Source organism: Erinaceus europaeus, chromosome 20 (genome assembly GCF_950295315.1).
Source record: "Erinaceus europaeus chromosome 20, mEriEur2.1, whole genome shotgun sequence".
Lineage (NCBI taxonomy): Eukaryota > Metazoa > Chordata > Mammalia > Eulipotyphla > Erinaceidae > Erinaceus > Erinaceus europaeus.
The window spans coordinates 13,204,539-13,226,362 of record NC_080181.1 but is presented as its reverse complement, the minus strand read 5'-3'; the positions used below and the strand labels follow the sequence as shown (position 1 = coordinate 13,226,362).

General features: G+C 57.8%; 1 protein-coding gene across 2 annotated transcripts in view; it reads left to right on the top strand.

Moving 5' to 3' along the window:
• The first annotated feature begins 5,434 nt into the window (after nt 1-5,434).
• The window catches only part of GRIK4 (glutamate ionotropic receptor kainate type subunit 4), a 343,337-nt gene continuing 326,947 nt past the window's right edge, over nt 5,435-21,824 (top strand). For both annotated transcript variants that reach the window (XM_060179894.1, XM_060179893.1), the window contains exon 1: nt 5,435-5,541. The gene's annotated coding sequence lies outside the window, so the exon portion shown is untranslated. The remainder of the gene's footprint in view (nt 5,542-21,824) is intronic.

Genomic DNA, 21,824 nt, shown 5'->3' with positions numbered 1-21,824 from the left:
CCGGTCCCAGCAGATGTCTCTTCACAGGGGAGCTCATTATCTCTGGAGGCGTGGAGGCTACTCATAAACCCTCTCCTATGGCTTGAGAGTCAGCCTGTAACTCCTAGCTCATGGCCTGTGTTGTGGAGCATCGTAAGGAAGATCTGAAGTACTTGAAGATAGCGATCCCCACCTCACTGTAGTGTCTTCCAGAGAAGGGACACTGGATAGTTTCTCCTCATCTAGGATAGCTGCTAAACTAAGACTTGGCCAGAATCTGAAAGAACACAAATGGGAATGGCCGTTAAAACCGGCAGTGCCTGGGACAGAACCACTGCTGCGAGTTCGGGTGTTTTGGACTCGCCCATAACCCACGTCGGAGTCCAGTGCTTGACTGGAACCCACTCTGTGTTTAGGAGGATGCCTAAGAAGCCAGTCCCGGGTGACTGGGATTCCTGCTGGCGTGTTCCCGCTGCCCTTCCAGACTCCCTGAGAGAGAGCACAGGTGCCGACAAATTGCTGTGTGATGAGATCCAAAACTTTTCTTTTCCTTTAGGAGGAAAAATGAAAGGTACCAGAATGCAAGCTTTCAGAAAGTTGAGATCATGTCCGATTTTTCTCTCTGTCCTCTAGAGTGCTGAGTATCACACCTGGCAGATGGAAGCTGCCTGGTGAATTACTGTTCTGTTGAGCTGAAAGGGAGAAGGCCAACATTATGTTGAAAAATAAATATTTGGGGTGGGTGGGTATGTGTGTGTGTGTGTGTGTGTGTGTGTGTGTGTGTGTGTGTATGAGAGAGACATATGTACACACAGTGTTTTTGTTTTACCTTCACATACCTTTATACTATTCCAGAGTCTTTCATAATAATTCACAGGAAGACTTACTGTCACTGTTGAGACAAAACTGTTCTCGGGAGGAATTGTAGACCCCAAACACCCAGGGTAATAGGGGAAGTGCCATCTTATATTTATGTGCCTGGCTTGTTGCTCTGAGGAGGCAGATGTTCCCATGTGCCTGCAGTGGAGGTGTGACTGTGCGGGGCTCCCAGGCAAGAAATGCTACCCTGCTCACCTTCCTGCTCTTCCTCCTGGGCAGCCATTAGTACAGGGCTTCTTCAATGCTTTTTATTGGTAGACACGGGTTTTAATCACGAAGGGGGTGGGAGTGGGAGGAAGCCGTGTCCTTAGGTACACGCTTAGCGTTTTAACCCAACTGAGCTTAAATGAGTTTAACCCTGTCACACACTTCTACTCAGTGTTCATGCAGCCTGTGCCCTCTGGATGGAGCCAGAAACCTTGAGAGGTGTTTGTGTGTATGTGTGTGTGTTTCTTTTTTGTTCAGTTGTCACTGGGTTGTCATTGCTCCGACTTTTTTTTGTGTGTGTGTTGGAGCGGGAGAGGTCAGATACCATAGCACCGAAGTTTTCTCTGCAGTGGGGGCCAGGCTTGAAGTTGGGGTTTGATGTTTTAGTGTGAGAGACAAAGTTGCTTTCCAGCCTTTTTTTTTTTTTTTTTGGCCATTCTGCTTTGTCTTGTTTTTATGTGGTGCCGGGGCTCAAACTCAGCTTTGCGTGTGCAAGGCGTGTGCACCACCGCTGAACTGCCTCCTGGTGGGTACAAAAGATTGGCATTTGCCGCCAGCTTTGCACTCCCCCAGGAAGGCTTCCAGACTGTCCATGAGGGGCAAGGAAAGGTGGGCATGGAAGCCAGCAGCCCCTCATAAGCAAAGCACTGCCCACCATGCCCGTGCTGGCTGGGACCACTACCGGGGGACAGTGCAGAGCAAAAGCCCGGCTACGGTGGGGGTCCTAGGCAGAGAGTGTGGGGTTCCTGTGTGTGCTAAGGCACCAAGGTCCCAACTCCAGAAATGCTTCCACCCCCAAAGCCTGTCCTCAGCCCACCCTGTCTGCCAGCACTGACCACCGAGACACTCAGTGAACCGGATGTTGGCACAGGACCCTGCGCTGGTCTGCCAACTCCCCGAGGCCACTGTCAGCCTTGCCCTCCTTTTTCTGTTTTGTCTCCTGTGCCTGGTACAGAGAGGGTCCTGACCTTTCTTAAAGCAGAGACCCCCGGGAGTCGGGCGGTAGGGCAGTGGGGTAAAGCACACTTGGCTCAAAGCACAAAGACCGGCCTAAGGATCCCAGTTCCATCCCCCGGCTCCCCACCCGCAGGGGAGTCCCTTCACAGGGGGTGAAGCAGGCCCTCTCTGTCTTCCCCTCCTCGCTCCATTTCTCTCTGTCCTATCCAACAACAACGACATCAGTAACAACAACAACAATAAAGAAAACAAGGGCAACAAAAGGGAAAATAAATAAATGAATATAAAAAAATAAAAAAAAAAAACAAAGCAGAGATTCCCCACAGGGCAACGTGTTCAAAGTGGGGCTCAGGCGCACAGGCTGTGATCTGATAGGGGCTGAGCCCACCTTCATTTTCTGTTTTTGTTCCTTTATTTTTAAGAGAGCAGTGGGACAAGAGACAGCGAGAGGAGAGGCAGCACAGCACTATACCACCCTACATGCAGCCCCCCCCCCACACACACACACTGTCATGTGTTGCCAGGGCTGAAGGCCAAGCCCTGCACCCCAGCAGCACTCAGCCTGCCAAGGAGCCATTGCTGGCCCAGGGTGCCCTTCCCAGTGTGCTGTGTGGGACTTGAGGACGCTGGCCCCTGTACCTCCATTTTCTTTTGGTTATAACATTCAGTGAGTCTTCCTGGTGTGAGAACAAGACTTGTTATTTTTTATTGTAATTTTTATTTATAAAATGGAAACATAGATAAGATCGTAGGATAAGAGGGGTGCAATTCCACACAATTCCCACCACCAGAACTCTGTATCCCATTCCCTCTCCTGATAGCTTTCCTATTCTTTATCCCTCTGGGAGCATGGACTCAGAATCATGGGGTGTAGAAGGTGGAAGGTCTGGCCTTTGTAATTGCTTCCCCACTGAACATGGGCGTTGGCAGGTTGATTTATACTCCCAGCCAGTCTCTCTCTTCCCTTAGTGGGGCAGGGGTCTGGGAAGCAGGGCTCCAGGACACATTGGTGGGTCGTCTGCCCAGGGAGGTCTGGTTGGCATCATGGAAGCATCTGGAATCTGGTGGCTGAAAAGAGTTAAGATTTAAAACAGAACAAATTGTTGACCTATCATGAACCTAAAGGTAAGAGTATTGCGGATGAAGACTTGGGGTCTCCGTTTTGGGCAAAACCAGTAGGTCTATTTTAGGTATATTCCAAGGGGCCCATCCATGACTTTACTAGTTTTTCGCCTGAGCCTGACATCTAATATGCAGGTGGGCCCAAGTTATTGTCTGGGGAGATGGTATCATAGTTTATTATTATTATTATTTAATTGCTGGGGCTCAGTGCCTGCACTACATATCTACTATTCCCAACAGCCATTTTTTCCTTTTTCCCCCCTAATTATTTTTTATTACAGAGATATTGAGAGGGGAGGGGGAAGAGGGATAGAGGGGAAGAGAGAAAGACACCTGACCTGCTTCACTGCTCCTGAGGTGGACTCCCTGCAAGGCGGGGAGTAGTGGGGGCTTGAATCCAGGTCCTTGTGCTTGGTAATATGTGTGCTTAACCAGGTGTTTTACTGCCCAGCCCAAAAGACTTGTTCTTTTTTTTCCCCTCTAGGGTTATTGCTGGGGCTCTGTGCCTGCAGTACGAATCTACTGCTCCTGGAGTCTATTTCCTCCCCCCCTTTTTTAAATTGCCCTTGTTTATTGTTGTTGTTACTAGATAGGACAGAGAGAAATTGAGAGAGGAGGGGAAGAGAGAGATGGGCCGAGAAAGACAGACACCTGCAGACCTGTTTCACCTTACAATGGTCCCTGCGCTTCACACGATGCTTAACCCACTGTACTATCACCCAGCCCCCCAAAGACTTGTTCCTGCTCTAAAACTTCAGTCAGGCTTCTAGACTGTATTTTGGGAAACAGAACCATTTATCCCACCTTCACCCCCCCCCCCCCAACAGATGACAAGGACAGACAGAATTTATCTTCATTTGATCTGGATTTTGAATTGCTGTCTGGCGGCATCACGTTAAGCCAGAACAGCGCTGTGATGTAAACTCTCTCTGCTCTTGCTGCCGCGCTTGCTCGTTTTCTTCCACCTGTGAAGTGTGGCTCCAGCTTTTGCTTAGCTTTTTTTTTTAATTATTTTTATTTTTTAAGCTTAACTTCTTGAGAACATCAAGCTCAGTGGGAATGAGGTTGCAGACTGCAGTTTGGCCCTAGAACCCATGTCCTCGCACATGGTAACGTGTGCACTTAACCGACTGTGCCACCATGGACCCCCCACCTCCACTTGCCGAGTTGCTTCTAAGGTTGCTTGCTGGCTGTTGCACTTGTGTGCCTGTTGCATTCGCAGCACACAGCAGGTGCACAGTCCTGTCTGGCTGGAGGAATGAGGCAGGTGGGAGGAGGAAGATGGGAAGAGGGGCTCTTGAGCCACCTTCTCAGGCAGCAGAGAGATGAGAAGATTGGGATGGGGGTGGATGTAGCCCTGCAGGGGAATGGAGTGTCAAGGGATGTTCCGGAGCCCAGATTCTAACCCAAGACTCAACTATCAACGGTATGCCTGGGAGCAAGCCCTTCACAGAATCTGACTAGGCCAAAGGGGTCCTGACAGTTGGGTCTGGGGGACATCCGCTGACAGGCTGGAGAAAGGGACTGCGGTTTAAGGAGGCCCCAGGACATGGCTCGCCTTCCCAGCTCCCCCCCACCCCCAGCCTCCTGGGGCTGCCCTCTCGCCCCCGCCCTCTGGGCACTCCCTCACCTGGACCCCGGGCTCCAGAAGCCTGAGCTCGCAAGGCAGCGCCCTGCTCAGAGCCCCTGGCTGCAGGCTGTCGCCCCCCACCCCCTCAAGGCTGGACTCTGGTCCTGGCCCGGAGTCCCTGGGCCCATGTTCCTGGAGAGGCCGCAGCCCAGCCGCCCTCACTCTCGGCCCCTGCTGCTCCCCGAGGCCCCACCAGGAGGCGCCATGCGCCCGCCGAAGCCGCCGCACTGGGAGTCCCCGAGCCCGGGCCGGCTGGCCCTTTGCGCAGGGCGGCGCGGGGAGCGGGGGGCGCGGAGCCCCCGGACGTCGATCCACCGCAGCGCCCTCACCTGCCCCGCGTTCCCCGGCCCCGCGCCCATCGCCCCCGCCCGGCCTCGGCCTCTCGGACCCGGGGGGAGGTGGCAAGTTTGCCCCCGGGCCGCTCGCACCCTCGGCCGGCGCGCCGCCCCTGCGCCCGGGCCTGGCCGAGCGGGAGAGACCCCGCGGGGCTCCGAGGGCGGGGTGCGGGCCGCCGGCCCCGAAGGGGCGCCCCCCCAGCCGGCGTGCGCGGGCCGCCGCAGTTCCCCCGCTGCCCGCCGGGCGGCGCCTCGCGCCTCTGCCGAGCCTCCCGCGCTGCCCGCGCCCCGCTCGCCGCCGGACACAGACTCTGCCTCGGCGCCGGGCGGGCGGATCGCGCCGGGGCCGCCGCAGCTGCTGCGGAGGGAGGACGAGACGCGGACGCCGGCCGAGAGGCGCGGGCCCCGGGGCCGGGGTGCGGAGCCGCCCAGGTAAGGGCAGAGCCCCGCGCGGCGCCCCCCCGTTTCTGACGTCCTCCCGCCTCGCCCGCCCCGGGGGGCGCTGCCCGGCACCCTCCCCCGACCCGCTCCACCTCCCCCTCCCAGCCCGGCCTGCGCCCCAGCCCCGCGTCCCGCGGCTCCGAGCCCCCCGCGCCGCTCCCCGACTTGCCCAGGTCCCAGTCCTCTCCCCGCGCAGCCCCGCGGCCCGCCGGCCCCCCGCGCCCTCGCCCCCCGCGGGCACAACTCCCAGCCCGGCCTCGGCCCGTAGGGCGACCGCCCCCGCAACCCCGCAGCCGCCTCCCCAGCCATCTGCGGCCCCGGCCCCCGCCGCCACCACACCCCCCCGCCCGCCCGCCTGCCTAGCCGCTGGGGAGGGGGGGGCTCCCGCGTCCTGTCCCGATGACCCTCTCCGCCTGGGCGAGCGGGCGCTTCTCATCACACCCCACTTGCCCGAGTGGGAAGTGAGGAGAAACTCCGGGGACCTGCATTGGGCGTGGGGGAGGGGGCGGCGGGAAAGGGGCGCTGGCGGAGCCGGGGGCGCGGGGGGGGGACTCGGTGGGCCGCCTGGGCGCGGGGACGGTGCGGGGCGCCGGGAGCACCTGTGCCTCTCGCCCTGGCTGGCTCCCCAAGAGCTGCGGAAAGTGAGAGGGAGGACTTGGGGCGCGGGGAGAGTTGGCCGGGCCTGGGGGTGGGAGGCCGCGGGGGGCTGGGCTGGCTCCGGGCGGCCTGGCTGGCAGTGGCCGGGCAATGCAGCCGCTCCCCTGCCGGCCCTCTGGCTGCACACACTGCTCTTGGCATCTCTACTTTATGCTGCCATCTTCCTCCCAGTGCTGTTGTCTGGTGATGCCACGCGGTGCCACCTCCATGCCTCCCTCCAGTGGCTCTCCTGGGCATGTCTCCCAAGGGCCTGAGCTGGCTGGAGAGAGGAGGGCAGCTCTGGGCCCGGCTGGACCCGGGGACCAGGCCGTGGGTACCTGGCAAGCAGAGACCACGGCATCCCAGCTCTGGCTGAGCGCAGGGTGCCCGCGGGGGACAGGACCCAGTCTGCACTTTTGCCCCCTGCGGGTCTCCTAGGTGACAGCGACTATTTCAGGAGCACCTGCCCACAGACCAGTTTCCAGAGGCAGCCGTGCTGTCCGGCTGTCTGAGAGTTGACCCGGGCCAGCTCGCTCCGCTGCCTGGTGTCTGTGCGCAGGAGCCGGGCTGGGGGCGTGAGGTCAGCGCTCAGCAGGCCCGGGCTCCCCGCCGCACGCTCGGGCTGGCTGCCTTTGCTGAAGCTGCAGCTCTGGCCTCCTCGTTAATCAGGTTGATTATTTTTCTCGCCGGCTGGATGTGTTTCTCAAGGTCACGACCCTTTGGAGAGTTAATCTAATATGCACACATTACAGAGCCTGCCTTTAATTTTCCGGATTTTGTTCATTTCTTGTGGGGAGTCAGCGTTCCATGGGGAGCTGTCGCCTGGACTTGCCACGGTCTCTCTCCAGCCGCGATTCCCAGTGCTGAGGCCAGAGGCAAGGCTGGTCCTGGAGCTGAAAGTGGGGAGAGGACGGCTGGGACCTGAGCCCAGAGGACGGGACCAGGCGGTGCTCTCCAACCCCCTCTCCCCCCCCCACCTTTGCTCCCGCACCCAGAGTTCTGGAGACCTGGCTTGCAGCTGCTTGGTCTGGCTCCAGCCTGGGGTTTGCTGAGGCTGGGGAGGGGAACTTTCCACAGTGAGAGAGAGAGGAGCCGCTATGGAGAAGGTGCCTGCTGCGGAAGGCAGTGGCTCCTGGAGAGGAAGCAGGAGGCCGTGTGGCAGGTGCGGGCAGGCGGCGGGGAGCCGCATGGGAAGAGGCCTCCCCACCACTCCTCGTAGTACTCTCCCTTCTGCACCTCCCCTGTGCCGCAGTCCTCCACCTGCTGCCGGGAAAGCCACTTGGTCTGTCTCTGCAAGCCCTGCAAGGCCCTGAAAGCATGTACACCGGACTGCACCCCCGAGGAGCTGTGCGCCCCCATCCCCCCAGATCCGCACAGGCCAAGTGTTTTGCTGCCGCCACTTGTTGCACTGGGAGGCTATGGCTTCTCGGTCCTTCTCTGCTGCTTCCCTGTGCCCCGGCCCGGCATCATCCCTGCCTGTGGGCACTGTGGTCCTACCGGGGGTCCTGTCACCCCCACCCAGGCCCACAGCTGCCTCCTGACTCCCAGGCAGGCAGCCGGGACCTCTGGGCGCAGGCCTCTATCCCCAAGGGTTAGCGCCAGTCACTTCCGCTCTCCAATGTGGCGCTTCCGGTGCGCAGCCTGTTGGACCTCTCTCCACTGACTCTGTCCCCACCTGGGTCCTTTAGTGGCTGGCCCCTATGGGTCATGTGATGCAGTCTCCTCCCCGGGCACCCGCGGGCCCCTTGCCAGCCCTCCAACACCCGCCTGCCTGCAATTAGGCTGCTGGTAGTGCGAGCACCTGGCTTAGGACGCCTCTGGGCCCCCGGGATACTGGGTGGGGCGCCGGGCTGACCCGCTGACCCCGCGTGCACGCTGGCACGTGCACACGCACAGTGAGACGCATGCGTGTACGTGTGACGTATGCATGCACGGTGAGACGCAGGCGTGTATGTGTGACTTAAGGATACTGCGGCGAGACGCAGGCCTGTGACGCGTGATGCACGCATGCACGGCGACGCACGCTAGGGTGCACACCGCAAACACGTGAAGAGCCGTCGCTCCGCCCCCCAGCGCAGGAGATCACGAGGCCCTGTGGCCCCGCCCCTCACGGCCACGGCCACGCCCACTTGCTCACCTGGCCTCTGTGGGCCGCAGCCTGCCTGCTGTACCTGTGAGGAGCGTGGCCAAGCTGGTCCCCACCTTGGTGAGTGACTTCCCGCGTCAAGGCGGGGGGAAGTGGGGGTGCAGGTCGCCTACCTGGGGATGGTGTCCAGGTGAATGTGAGCGCAGGGTCAGCACTGGGGAAATGTGTCTGGGAAGAGGGGGATGCCCAGGTGGCAGGAGTGTGTCTGTCTGTCTGTCTGTACCTCCCTGCTCCTCCCCATGCATATGGTGTGTGCCCCCAGGAGCGGGGATTATGGGGGGGGGTGCAGCCTGCACCCGGAAAGCTGACTTCTCACCTCCAGAAGCCAGCCTTAGCTCTCATAGGTTGTAGCACCTGGCTGCACCAGCCTGAGGTGTGTGTGTGGGTGGGCTCCCCAGCAGGGTCCACAGCCCCAGGCCCCAGGGCAGGGGTGAAGCATGGTCATGGAGGAGGTCGCCTACCTGGCAGCCTGTTGACCTTCCCAGCTTGCTCCTCCCCAACACAGAAGGCAGAACCCACCCCCCCCCATCTCATTCTCTCAGGCTGGGGACTTGGGGTGCTCCCAGGACTGGTGCCCAGGGCAGGGTGTGAAGGGGCTGCTGCCTCAGGAGGGTGGAGGTTGATGTTCAGGTCTGGAGCCGTGGGCTCGAGGATTGTGGCCTGGAAGGAGGAGTGGAGGGTCTTTGGCGGAGTGATGGCAGAAAGGGGTGCACTTGAGTGACATTTCCAAGGAACAGCAGAAGCCCCGACAGATTGGTCGGCAGCTGAGGGAGGGAGCGGGAAGTGTCGGAGAGAACTTTGAGATGGGAGATACACTCTCCTCGCAGGGGTGGAGTGGGGGGGAAACCAGAAGGGGGGACGCAACTGAGAGGGAGCTCTGACTTGGTGCCCAGACTTGGGCTGTGAGCCTTTGGGGGATGGACACGGGTGGCTGCAGAGCAAACTGTGAGTCTTGACTTGCTCCAGGTGCGCTGAGGCCTGAATGTCACCACCTCAGCCTCCGGAGCCCCTGTGCTCAGGCCACACTGCCCTGAACTTATCCATCTGTGCCTGTCCCCACGGGGACTGAGAGCATTGTCCATCCTCTCGGCCACTTTATGCTCAAGCAAGTGCTAAACAGACACTTGTCTCATTTCAGTAACCTCGATGAGTGCTTAGGAAGGGCTTGCGACAAAGACCAACTGATAGAATTGGGAGTCGAGAGAGAGAGAAGGGCTGTCTGACCCTTGGTGTCAGGAATGGGGTGCCCCAGGCCGTGCCATTAAGACCACACTCTCTGGTTTCTTTTTTCATTTTTTAAAAAGTATTTATTTCCCCTTATGTTGCCTTTTTTTTTTTAAATTGTTGTTGTAGTTATTATTGATGTTGTTACTGATGTCGTCCTTGTTAGGACAGAGAGAAATGGAGAGAGGAGGGGAAGACAGAGACGGGGAGAGAAAGATAGACACCTGCAGACCTGCTTCATCACTGCAGACCTGCTTCATCACTTGTGAAGCGACTCCCCTCCAGGTGAGGAGCTGGAGGCTCAAACCAGGATCCTTACGCTGATTCTTGTGCTTTGCACCACATGCGCTTAACCCACTGCACTACTGCCCGACTCCCGACACTCTCTGGTTTCTATGATCTTTTCCTTTGTGCCTGCCCACTGGTGCCGGAACATTCCCTGAGGCTGCTGGGATCTGAGTGACAGATAGCAGGGTGGGCCCCGTGGCTCTGGCACACATATGGAGTTTGAGTCAGAGCGGGCCCGCCGACCACAGTGAGCACTTGACCCCACCAGAACCTGGCCGCTGTGGCTGCCTCCCCTTCTCCTGTCACTGAGTCAGTGAGAGAGTCTGGGGGGTAGCCATGGAGTGAAGGCATGTGTGGAGTTGGAGGCCGAGGGCCGGCGTTCCAGAGCCCAGTTTAATAGCAGGAGAAATCAATAGCTCAGGGGAGGCTGAGAGGTGTGAGTGAGCTGGCTGCCAGGCACGAGTCATACATCAGAGAAGTTAAGAAGCTGCTCTGACAGTAGGGAGGGACAACTTGGGGGCTGCGGGGGGGGGGGGTCCTGCTCAATCCAGCCAGGCTGCACAGGGGTGAGGGGTCCTGGGACCGAAGTGCTGCTGTCACCTTGTCACCTTTGGGAGCATCTCTCTGTGTCTCGCTTTCTTCGTGAGGCTCCCAGCCTCCAGCTCTGCACAGCACCTCCAAGTCTCAGCAGATTGGACACCTGGGGTCATGACTGTTGAGTGTGATGACTTTTAATCTCGGTGGAGTCTCAGCCCAGTCCCCACCCCCCCAACCCCCCATTACAGACTCCAGTCCCCTGCAAGGTTGGTGAAAAGAGGTGGTTGGAAGGGCTCGGCCCACCAGAAACATCTGCTCACCCCAGATGGCTGGAGTGAGGGAGGGGGCCGACAGGGGCCAACCCATCCTGGCATCCAGGCAGAATCAGCTCAAGGGAAGCAGAAGGCAGACAGTAGGGGCAGACCTGGATTCCCTTCATCTCTAGCAACAGGCTGACACTCAGCGGGGCTCAGGATTTGGTCCATGGACAAGTTAGCCACCAGTGGGCGCAGTGATAGCTTCTGACAGTGAAGCGCATTGACAGTGTTGTCTCTGTACTGGTTCTGAGCAACTGGATGGCCCATTTCACAGATAGGGAGGTGAGCGCTCATTGGTGGCTAGTTATCCCCAAATGTCATGGTTAGTAAGAAGCGCTCTTGGAGTTTGTAGCCAGGAGGTCTGCGTTCGGACGCTGGTGCCTGTGTGCAGAGGTGTGGGCTGTGCCTCTCCTCACCCTGCTCCCGTTGCCCGTAGGCAGGGAGGCAAACACTCTTTCTCTGAAGGGAGCACCTGTAGCTGCAGCCCACAGCAGGCCTGGGGCAGCTGGGACTCCTCAGTGACCTCTGTGCTCACTTTCCTTGGCCTGATCTCTGCACTCCTCAGCTTTCCCGGGGAGTGCATCACAGACCTGCCCAGGACTCCCGCCGTGACACCAAATTGGGCACCTGTCTGTGCCAGCACAGGATCCAGTTGGAAGGGCCTGGCGCAGGCCAGGAGGCAGGTGGAGAGATGGGCTCTTGCACTGGGGTCAGTGGCGTGCCTGTCCCCCAGGGTGCTGGGCCCTCTCTGGGCACCTGGAGGAAGCTGCAGAGCTGCTGTTATAGTCGTGGCCCTTGCTGATCTCTGCCGCTCCTCTTGGACCTCCTTCCATGCCCAGGATCAGGACGGAAGAAGGTCCCCACAGCCCTGCCAGGGTGGGTCCTGCACCCCCGGAGGCCACGGAGAACAGAGTGGGTTAAGGGAGGTGGGGTCTCTCACAGCCCCAGAGCCCCGCCAGCACTGCAGGCCCGAGTGCTGAGTAACCACCGTCACTGCCTCACTGCTGCTGAGAGTGTCACCTGCTCAGATGTACCTGCTGGCTTTGGTGCCCTCCACCCCATCTCGGGACACACCTGCACAGCAACCAGGCAGGTGGGACTGAGAGGCCGGGTCAGATCCGGGGCCACTCCTGTCCAGGGCTCTGCCCACCTAGGCACCGGTGCCGTCAGCAGGGGTCCTTGGCCCCGGCTCTTCCCAAGGTGGGGAGGATTCAAGAGCACAAAGCAGCATGTGTACGGTAAGGACAGCATCGTTTCATTGCTGGAACACTGTGTGTTTTCTTGAGCGCTAGTATCTCAATCAAGCGCGGTTCCGTTCCTCCCGGGTTGACATTTTCATTCTTTTGATTTCTGAGGCGGAGAGGGGGCACTACAGCTTAAGAGCTTCCCCTGGTGCTTTGGTACTTCCAAGTGGTATTGGGGCTCGAACTTAGACCCCACGCTGCAGGTGAGCTGTCTTCCACCTCCACTTGAGCATCTTAAGGTGCTCTCAGGGAGCATTAGCAAATGATAGAGTCTCCTTCCTGGAAGCCTCTAGAGAACACTCATTTAAAACCTCATCCCTTATCGCTCCTCTCATCCACATACAGAATCTCCACTGTCTCATTTTTTGGTCTTAATGGCTTCCTCCTCCTTCCCTGCCTCCCTCCTCCTCCTCCTGCTCCTCCTCCTCCTCCTCCTCCTCCTCCTCCTCTTTATCCTTCCTTTCAGGTATCAAGCATTCTTGAGCACTTCCTGTGTTCCAGATGCTTCATGGCTATGAAATCCATCTTGCAGTGACCCTGTGAAGTAGAGGCTTTGGCATACTTTCACATGAGGAAACTGAGGCCCTGGAGACAGAGAAGCCTGTGAGCCAGGGTGTGTATCAGAGCCTGGAGCTAAACTGCTTGCCTGGGCCGTGTGTGTGTGTGTGTGTGTGTGTGTGTGTGTGTGTGTGTGTATGTGTGTGTATGTGTGTGTATGTGTGTGTGTGTTTCTCTCTCTGTAGTGGGCTGTGACTGAGGCTTAGTGCCTTCACAATGACTCCACTGATCCCGGCAACCATTTTTAAAATTATTTTCTCCCTTCATATGGTAGAGAAGGAGAGAAGTAAAGAGGGTGACGGAAGGAGAGGGGAAAAGAGACCCCAGCTGTGCTGCCCCACCACTTGTGAAGCCATCCCCCACAGGGGTCTGGGGGCTCGAACCTGGGTCCTTGCAGAGTGTGATGTGTGCACTCCCACCCGGCCCTTGGGCTGAGCTCTTGGTCCTGACCTTACAGCTGCAGAAGGTGTTTGTGAGAGCACCCAGCCCGCTGGCTGGCAAACAGAAGCCCAGCAACACAGTAGTTTTCTTCAGAAACTTCCAAATACAAAGCTAGATCTGTTTCCAGGGGTCCTTGTTCTGCTCCCTCCCTAGGACCCCCTGGTGCTCTATCTGATGGTTTGCCGCAGACATTTGCACAGTAGGATTAGCGGGCCACAGAGAAAAGAACCTTATGGTGGGGGGTTTGGTTTCATTTCTCCATGGATGAGTCAGTCAGCTGCCTTCATAGATTTTCTGCCACATCCTTAGGCTTGTTCAATGTATTTGGTGCTCTTCACTCACGAAACAAGAGAGTAAATCTTTGCAAACGGATCTCTTATCTTTTTCTAGTTCCATAGTACGTGACCTGACTTTCTACTCTGATTTCACACTAAAAGTGAGTTCAATCGCTGAATAATAAGTAAGAGTACTATGAGCGAACCAAAGACTTGGAGCACAAGTGCTCAGATACATACAACCTGTGACAGAAAACCAACTCCTCACAGCGACTCTGGGAGCATACACCACTCTTAACCCATTTGAGGTGTTTTTCTTTTTTTTGCATTATTCACATTTGAATATTTTGTATTTTGTCTTTTTAATCTTATCAACTTTTTATGTTTCACAATGTCCTTTGGAATGTCCCTCTACAGCAAAAATTGCCTTAAGGCCAATTAGTTATGCCGCAAAAATGTTGTCACCATGTCCTTTTCAGTGTCCTTCTATATTTTTAATTCTTTTCCCTTTTACAGAAAAATTACCTTGCAGCCAGCCAATTAGTTATGCGGCAAAGACGCTTACAAGGAGGCCACTCGTGGGCTTCTCCCATCCTGGGCCAGCTGCAGAGGTGGGAGGGCTCAGGAGCCAGACGCCAGACTGGGACTTACTCGGGCTCTGTGGTGTCTGTCTGAGACACTGTTCCCAAACCACATCCTCTGGCTGGGCAGCAGGAGGCGAGGAGGGTTCAGGGGTCGGGTCGTGCTGGCATGCCATGCTCAGGGCCGAGTGAAGGCTCAGTGAAGCTTACCCAAGGGCCTCTTGTGTGCCACCCCACGCTGGACCCTAAGGTGCTCACATCTGGCTGACTTCTGCCAGGTATGGGCAGGAATCTGGGGGCCAGGGAGTGCAGAGGCCCTGAATCTCAGTAAAGAGAGTGGAAACGGTGGCAAGAACGTGCCTGTCGGGTCAGCTCCAAGGGCACTGTCCCTTGTCCCACTGGCCTCTGAGAGAGTCCCGCCAGGGTGCAGAGCCAAGGGGCTGGAACGAGGGGTGGCTGGAGTCAGTGGGACAGATGCACCCTGCGCCGTCCCGAGTGCTTGTGTCTGGGAGTCATCACAGGCCGTGTCAACTCTTGCCCTCCAGGAGCCGTGAACCCAAGAGGCGTGTAGGGAAGGGCTGGGCGGAGACCTTGAGTGAACCCACTGAGGCAGGAGACACACATCCTGTGGGGCACAGGCCCTGGTGAGCTTTGTCTTAAACCTGCTATGCAGGATGAAGTCCCCCCCCCCCCCACAAACACACACTCCACTGCTGGGTTCTGTTTCCTTGAGGTCCAGGAGCAGGAGGCTTGGTGGGGCAGGAATCAGGGCAGGGGGCTCCGGGGGCTCTGGGGTGCTGATGAGTTGTGTCCTAAGCTGAGCAGCCAAAGGCTCCGTTCTCGGTGCTTCCTGTGCCCACAGCCTCCTTGGTGGCAAGCGTCTTCGACGCTGGCTTCTCAGGTTGTCATGGTCAGCGTCCGGCCACTTGACAGAATGTCCCAGAGGCTGGGACACCTAAAGGGAAGAGTGTCAACACTGTGGCCGTTTGGGTCACTGAGCTGGCCGCTCCTCTGTGTTCCCTTGGCTCCCCTGGTGTGGGGCTGCATGGGGTGGTAGTGTTGGGGGGCACTCTCCCTGCAGCAGAGTCTATGCCCCCAGATGGCTGAGGGGGTCGGAGCTGAGAGCCCGGCCTGGGTTCCAGGACTTGGCGTGTCTGCTTGGCACTGATTGCCTGGTGAGGACAGCACCTCAGGTGTGCGGGCCCAGCCGCCTTTGGGGGCATATGCGGTGGGATCAGGCCACCAGCTGCTCCCCTCCCACAGCCAGTCTGTTTCCAGGGCAGGGTCCCACCGCAGCTGCCGGCCTGCCTAGAAGCCAGGGAGCCCCCAGTATGCACCCTCAGAGCACCCCGTCCCTGCTGGCACCTGGGGGGCCTGCCTGGCATGGACGGAGAACCTGGGTCCCAGAACAGGCGGAGCTAACTCAAGTGCAACCGCTGGATTAGTATTTATTACTCATGTTCCACGGCTAATCAATTTTTGAGTTTAAAATAACAGTGAGCCAACGAACTGGTCTAAGGCCTGTGGGGAGAAGATGCAGGAAGGGTATTTCATGGTGAGGCGTGACAGAGCCGTGACTGAGGCCCTGCAGGGCCCTTGTGGAAGTTGTGTGTGTGTGTGGGGGGGTGGAATTTGTGGGGACACCTCTCTGTTCCTGTGAATCCCATTTAATTGAGGGCGGTGTGTTGTTGGGAAGCTCAGTGGTCAGTGGAGAGAATGGGGCTGTGGGCTGGAGGAACAACTCCCAGAGGTCCCCCTTGGTTTGAAGGCCACTACCTGCAGGGACCTTCGTATCCCCACCCTGGCCCCTGGGACCTCCTGGCCGGGCTCTGCTGAGCGGGGCAGCACAGAGGTTCTGAGGGAAATCTTGGTGAGTGTGGGGATATGGAGGGAGGCAGAGGGGCCCGGGGCCCCCATAGTGGTCAGATCTCAGTGCCATAGTGGTCAAACTGCGGTCTGTGCAGCTCGCCTTCCTGATCTACACAGTGGGGTGATGAGAACTGCCCTTCCACAGGCTGGGGGGAGACCAGCCTCCCAGGGTCTGCAGGCAGGGCCAGGTTTTCCTCAAGAAATTGCTTTGCCTAGGGCTGGGGGTACAGCACATGCATTAGTCAGCACGAGGTTCCAGGGCTGAGCCCTGGAACCATATGGCAGCACCGTGATGGCACTGGGGGAGCTCTGTGGCTAGCAGAGCAGTGCTGGAGTGCCTTACTTTCTCTCTTCTCTCTCTTAAAGATGAAAGAATGGAAGGGTGGGTTGCTCGACAGTGGTTTCCAGCCTGCTGAAGGTCCCGAGTTCATTCCCAGCACCTTGTAAAGGAAGACCAGGGAAAAAGAAGCTGGCATTGCTTTGCTCAATGGTGGACCTTTGAAGGGCTGAGAAGTATGAAGGATGGGATCAGGCGGTAGCGCAGCCGGTTAAGCACAGGTGGCGCCTAGAGCAAGGACCGGTGTGAGGATCCCGGTTCAGTTCCCCCGGCTCCCCACCTGCAGGGGAGTCGCTTCACAAGCAATGAAGCAGGTCTGCAGGTGTCTGTCTTTCTCTCCCCCTCTCTCTCTGTCTTCCCCTCCTCTCTCCATTTCTCTCTGTCCTACCCAATAACGACGACATCAATAACAACAACAACTACAACAACAACAACAAAAAGCAAGGGCGACAAAGGGAAAATAAAAAAAGAAGTATGAAGGATGGGGCCAGGCGGCAGCACACCTAGTGGAGCACGCGTGCTGCCATGCGCAAGGACCTGGGTTCAAGCCCTAGGTCCCCACCTGCAGAGGGTGGTGAAGCAGTGCTGCAGGTGTCTGTCTGTCTCTACCTCTATCTACCCCTTCCCTCTGTTTCTCTTTTTCTCTATCCAATAAGTAAAAAGAAAACAAAAAAGAGATGCATAGGCTTTAGGTTTTCTAGGCTTTGACAGCACCCCAGCACCCTCGGGAGTTGTGGGGTGCCCCTGTCTCCAGTCTTCCCTGAATGAAAGTTTGGCCCCAGTGCTCTCCTGTTTAGCTTCCACCCAAGGGGGCATCATGTTTGGCACAGATGCTACCCCATCAATACCATAAAATGCCATCACCCCATTGTACTGGACTTTGAAACGGAGGCATGGAGCAGGGAGGAGCCTGCCCCAGGCCACGTCCAGCTGAGCTCTGCCCGATCACACCATTGCACCTGCTGCTCGAGGTTCCAGTCCCTGGGTGGGCACCAGGGGTAGGACGGGGGACCTTGGGGGCCCCTGTGAAGCAGCTGCATGCCCTCTTCACCCGTGCCATGCCTCCGCCTCTGGGTGTTCCGAGCCTGGGGGAGGGACCTGCCCCCGGTCGGTGCTGCGCCTTTGGAGGCGTCTCTCACAGGCCCCCTGCACCCCCCTGCTCGCCCGTCTTTCTCCACCAGGCTCTGCCCTGCTCTGCACCCCTGGCCAGCGGTGGTGACCCTCCCTGTTAGTGGGGGGCTGTTTCTGTGGGGATGGCATTGTATAGCATCCTGTGTAGCTATGGTGATATGGTGTCTGCTAATAGAATGTCCATTGATTGCCTGTCTGAAGTTTGATTTAATCCATCCTTCCCCTCGCATCTCTGTCGACTGCCTAAACAGTTTGTTGGCTCTGCCCTCGTTTTTCTTTCCCTAGTGTGGGTTCCCTTTCTGCACCCCAACCTTGGACTCATTTCACTGGCTTCCTAATGAGTATCTTTTGTTTTCTTGCCCCAGCCGTGACCTCCCTCCCATGGCTCAGCCCCTGCCCAGCCTTCTTCAGAGTCTGGCGACCAGTTGCAGGTGTGGATTTGGGGTCTCAGTGCTTTGAGAGGGTCTCTGCAAGAGAGATCAGAGCCCTGAGTTTGCCGCTTCCCTTGTTCCCTTATCTCTTCCCTTGCTCCCTGTTTTGCGCACCGAGTGCAGCCCGGCTTTCAGCACTCAGCCCAGGTCTGGACCTCAGCCCTGCAGGCCAGGCCGAGCGGAGGACTGGAGGGGTGTGCAGGGACTGTTGGGCTCCCGATGAGGCTGAGGGCTGGGGGGCTACGCAGTCTGAGGGGCCACAGACCACCACAGACAACTAGAAGGCCCAAGTAGAGGAGGGGGCGTCTCTGTGTCTGCCCAGCAGGGAGAACCGTGAGCGCGTCGTCCCTGCGCTTCCATGCAAGCTGTGACTGGCCTCAGGCTCTCCTGTGTCTCAGTTCTGAGCAGGGCAGAAGGAGCAGCATCCAGCAGGGAGCATCGTGCTCAGCACCCAGGCCACTGCCGTGGGGCCTCTTCCTCAGAGAAGACGGAAATGGGGCTGAGGAGGCTTGCCAGTGTGAGAGTGTGTGTGCGGCCCTGGGCTCATCCCCTGCTGCCTCATGGGAAGAAAAGGGCTCCACACTCTGGCATGGCGTGGGTTGCAGCCCCACATGTCCATCTGTCCCTCTGCTGTCTGCTCTGGGCTGTCCTTTCGTGGCAGGAAGGAGTGCGGGCAGACAGGTGCCTGTTCAAGGGAGCAGAACATTTACGTGGTCCCCTGCCCCCACCCATCCCAAGGACACACTGTATGGACAGGGCCCATGGCCAGCCCCGCCGCCGTCCCAAACCCTCAGACTTAGCATTCCAAGCAGATGCCCCTCTTCTTTCTCCACAAGTTAGAATCAATTTTCACATCGGTAATGGGATCATGTGCATTGCATTAGCCATGATCCTTGGCTTCCTTGCCACTGAGGCCGGCTGGGTAGAGGGCGCCAGGCTTGGGGCTTGCTGCTCCTTCAATGCTCACAGCTGGCCACGCTCCTGGGCGAGCCCTCACCCACCCCCGAGGATGAGGAGGCCAGGAGAGGAAAGGGCTGGGTTTTACAGAGGCCTGCGGCACAGCTCTGCCCATGCCCGAGCCATGAGGGGTCCCGAGGTCCTGGAGGGGCTCAGGGCCTCCCCTCCAGGTGCTAAGGATCAAACCCTGGACCTCATGCTAACAAGTCCAGCACTGTTGGTACTTCACCCTCCGGGCCAAATCATCTTTAACACTGACGGTAGCAATCCCTTTAGCGTTTGTGTTCACTCTGCAACTCACCACCAAAGGAAACCCTTTAGCAAACGTGATCGAATTTGCTTCTCACAGTAGCACAGCAGATATCAGGAGGCTTTGTTCCCCTTTGCAGATGGACTCCAAGCCCAGTGCTCCAGCTCTGGGCACACACAGTCGTCCTCCCCCCCCCCCCCCCCCCCCCGTCAGCATCTGCTATGCGGGAAGCTGGCCAGGGCGCTAATTGCAAGTAGTTTCCGCTCAACAAACTTATTTGATCTGTAGCTTAATTGGAATTGCCGCCACCAGAGTTGTCACTGTCAACATATTTAAAGTTGTTCAGCGTCTGAAGCCCTGTCAGCGTCTCCCGGCTGAGCAGGGTCACCAAGCACACAAGCAGGAGACCTGGGGTGGGGTGGGGTGGGGAGTAGGCGGGGGCTTGATGAGGTAGACTGGGGCAGCGGAGACAGCTCCCGGAGGGGCAAGGAGGCAGTTGTGACTGTGTGGTTTTCTTTCAAAGGCCAAGGTCACCCACCCTGGCAGATTAAAGTAACATTCCACTCCCCTCCGTCGGAGAAACGCACATTGAAACTGCAGTGAGATTCTACTTCACGCCCCTGAGAATGGCCTACAGTCAACAGAAAAGGGAATGACCAGTGCTGAGGAGGTTGTGGTAACCACCTCTGCACTTTACACTGGTGTTGTTGTTGTTGTTTGTTTGTTTGTTTTGTTTTGTTTTTGCTGGGAAAGGCTTCAGAGGCACCTGAAGAGGACATTGTTCTAGGCTTGTCACATGGGGCATGGCCTGTGCGTCCTCCTCTAAGGCCCTCCCTGGCTGGCCTGCGCCTGTCTGTCGGGAACCTAGAAGCCAACTAGCCAGCTCCTCAGGGCTTCTTGGCCGGGGCCTTCCTCTGTTGCATTCTTGTCCTCTCTCTCCACCAAGAGCCTGTCTGGCCTTTGCATCTCCCCTCCCCCTCCCCCACCGTCCTTGTGCCCCAGGCCTGACAAGGCATCAACCCCAAGCGGGTTCCTGGGAGCACCCATCCCGCCACGTGCTGAAGGTGCTGACTCCCTTGTCCACCCTCCACCCCCAGAAGACCAAGTGCTTCCAGGCAGGAGTGGGTCTTTCGGGCAGACCTTGAATGAAATGACTGAAAGTGACCCAAATAGGCCTTTTTAACCAAAAGGGCTGCAGCAGATGGGGGGTGGAGGTGAGGGGGTTCATAAGAACATCTTTGTTTCAGGCTCAGAAATTAAAAGGATCTCAGCACTGCTGATGTTCAGAGGCAGTACCCCTTCCCCCTTCCTCCCGTCCCCTGTGTTGTTGCCTTGGTTTGGAACAGGCTGAGTTCAGGTTCCCTGGCGGCAAGGCAGGGAGCTGTGCCCTGGGTGCTCAGAGCTGTGGTCCGAGGCAGGGAGAGAGGCTGGAGCTGGAAGCAGGCTTGGCTTGTTCAGGGTGCAGCAGTATGGAGACTCTCTGGCCGGTTCGCCAGGGAGCCAGAAAGGGGAGACTGAAGGAATGGGGCTGGGGTAAGGTCTGCAGGGCACAAATTGAGGGTGCTCACCTGCTGAGCACAACCCCGCTCTGGAGGGCTCCTGTTTCTTGCCATTTGTGAATGGGGAAACTGAGGCAGGGAGGGTGCCCGGACTGACCCAGGGCCGCACAGTGACAGGATCAGAACTCAGTTGCTGCAGACTGATCCTAGGGCTGCTTGGGGGAGCTCTTCTCAGAGCTCCAGGCTGGGAGGGAAGCAGAGTAGCCTGTCCAGCACCCTGGGGTTGGCTCAGCTGTCCCCCAGGTCCCCGTGGGGCTGCGGTACTTGAGCTGTGGTTGTGAGGGGCCATGGCACCTGCATTCCTTTCTTCTCACTCTCTGTCTGGAGAGAAAATAGTAAAAGTTTTTTCTTTTGCTGAGGAGACTACTCAGTGGTATCCATACATGCCCTGGGTTCCTTCCTTGGTACCTCAATAATAATAATAATAATAATAATAATAATAAAGGATGGATATTTATTTTTTTTTTTTTGTAGAAGAGAATAGAAAGACAGCCCTCTCCCCCGAGTGAAAGAGCAGTAGCAGTGACTCTTGGAAGGCGACATCGAAGCTGTTTCCTGGGTGCCTCTACTCAGGACTGTGGGACTTTGGGTTGTGCTTGTCAGCTAGGGAGTCTTTCCTGACAGCACCTGCAGGCTCTTCGGGTCAGGCTTTGCCATGGAGAGAGCTTCCGTGAGGCTGGAGGCTGGAGCAGTGTCTTCCTCTTGGCCAGTGCTCTGTCGCTCCATGTGCTTGCTCTGTGGTCAGGCCGTCTCCCTGTCTCCCCTTGGTGTCCAGATCAGATCATGGTGGGTCGAGTCCAGGCCGGCTCTTGTGCGTCAGAAATCAGAAACTCAGGGGGGGTGGGGGGTGGGGGGAGGGGGCAGAATGTTCAGGAGCTCATGGTCACCGCTTAGCTGCTCGCCTCTGGCTGATAGGGGTTCTGGGGACTGAACCTGGGGCCTGGACCCGGAGCCCCTGGCACAAGAGCCTCTTGCGCAAGCCTTATGCCATCTTGCGGCCTGTTCCTGTTTTTTAATTAAAAGGCAGCCACCACCTGGTCTGTGGGACGCTCCACCCCTTCCTCCAAGCCCACTGGGGTGCTGAAATCTGGGCTTAATGTGCGGGATTTATTGTCTCGAAGAATCTGTTCCGGGGCCTGCTTGGCAGAGAGAGACTCACCGGAGCTTTAAGGAACACTTCTTAGCAGGAGGGATATGCTGGCTGCTGTCTTCTGGGTGCGCACCAGGGTGATGACACCAGCTGGCCTAGGGGTGGGCCAGTGGGGTGCTGGAGGCTGATGGGGGCCCTGGGGCCAGACCTAGGTTCCCACCTGCTTGCATTGGCCTGTATGTGTGTGTGGAGGCCTGGTGGGGACTTGGGCGCTCCAAACAGAGGAGAAAGGGGTTACTGAGTGAAGGAAGAAGCAAGGGCTGGTGACCAGAGGCAGGTGGGCCCCTGCTGCCCAGGGGTGTGGACGCCCCAGGGCTCCAGCAAGAAGTCTGGGTCAGCCAGG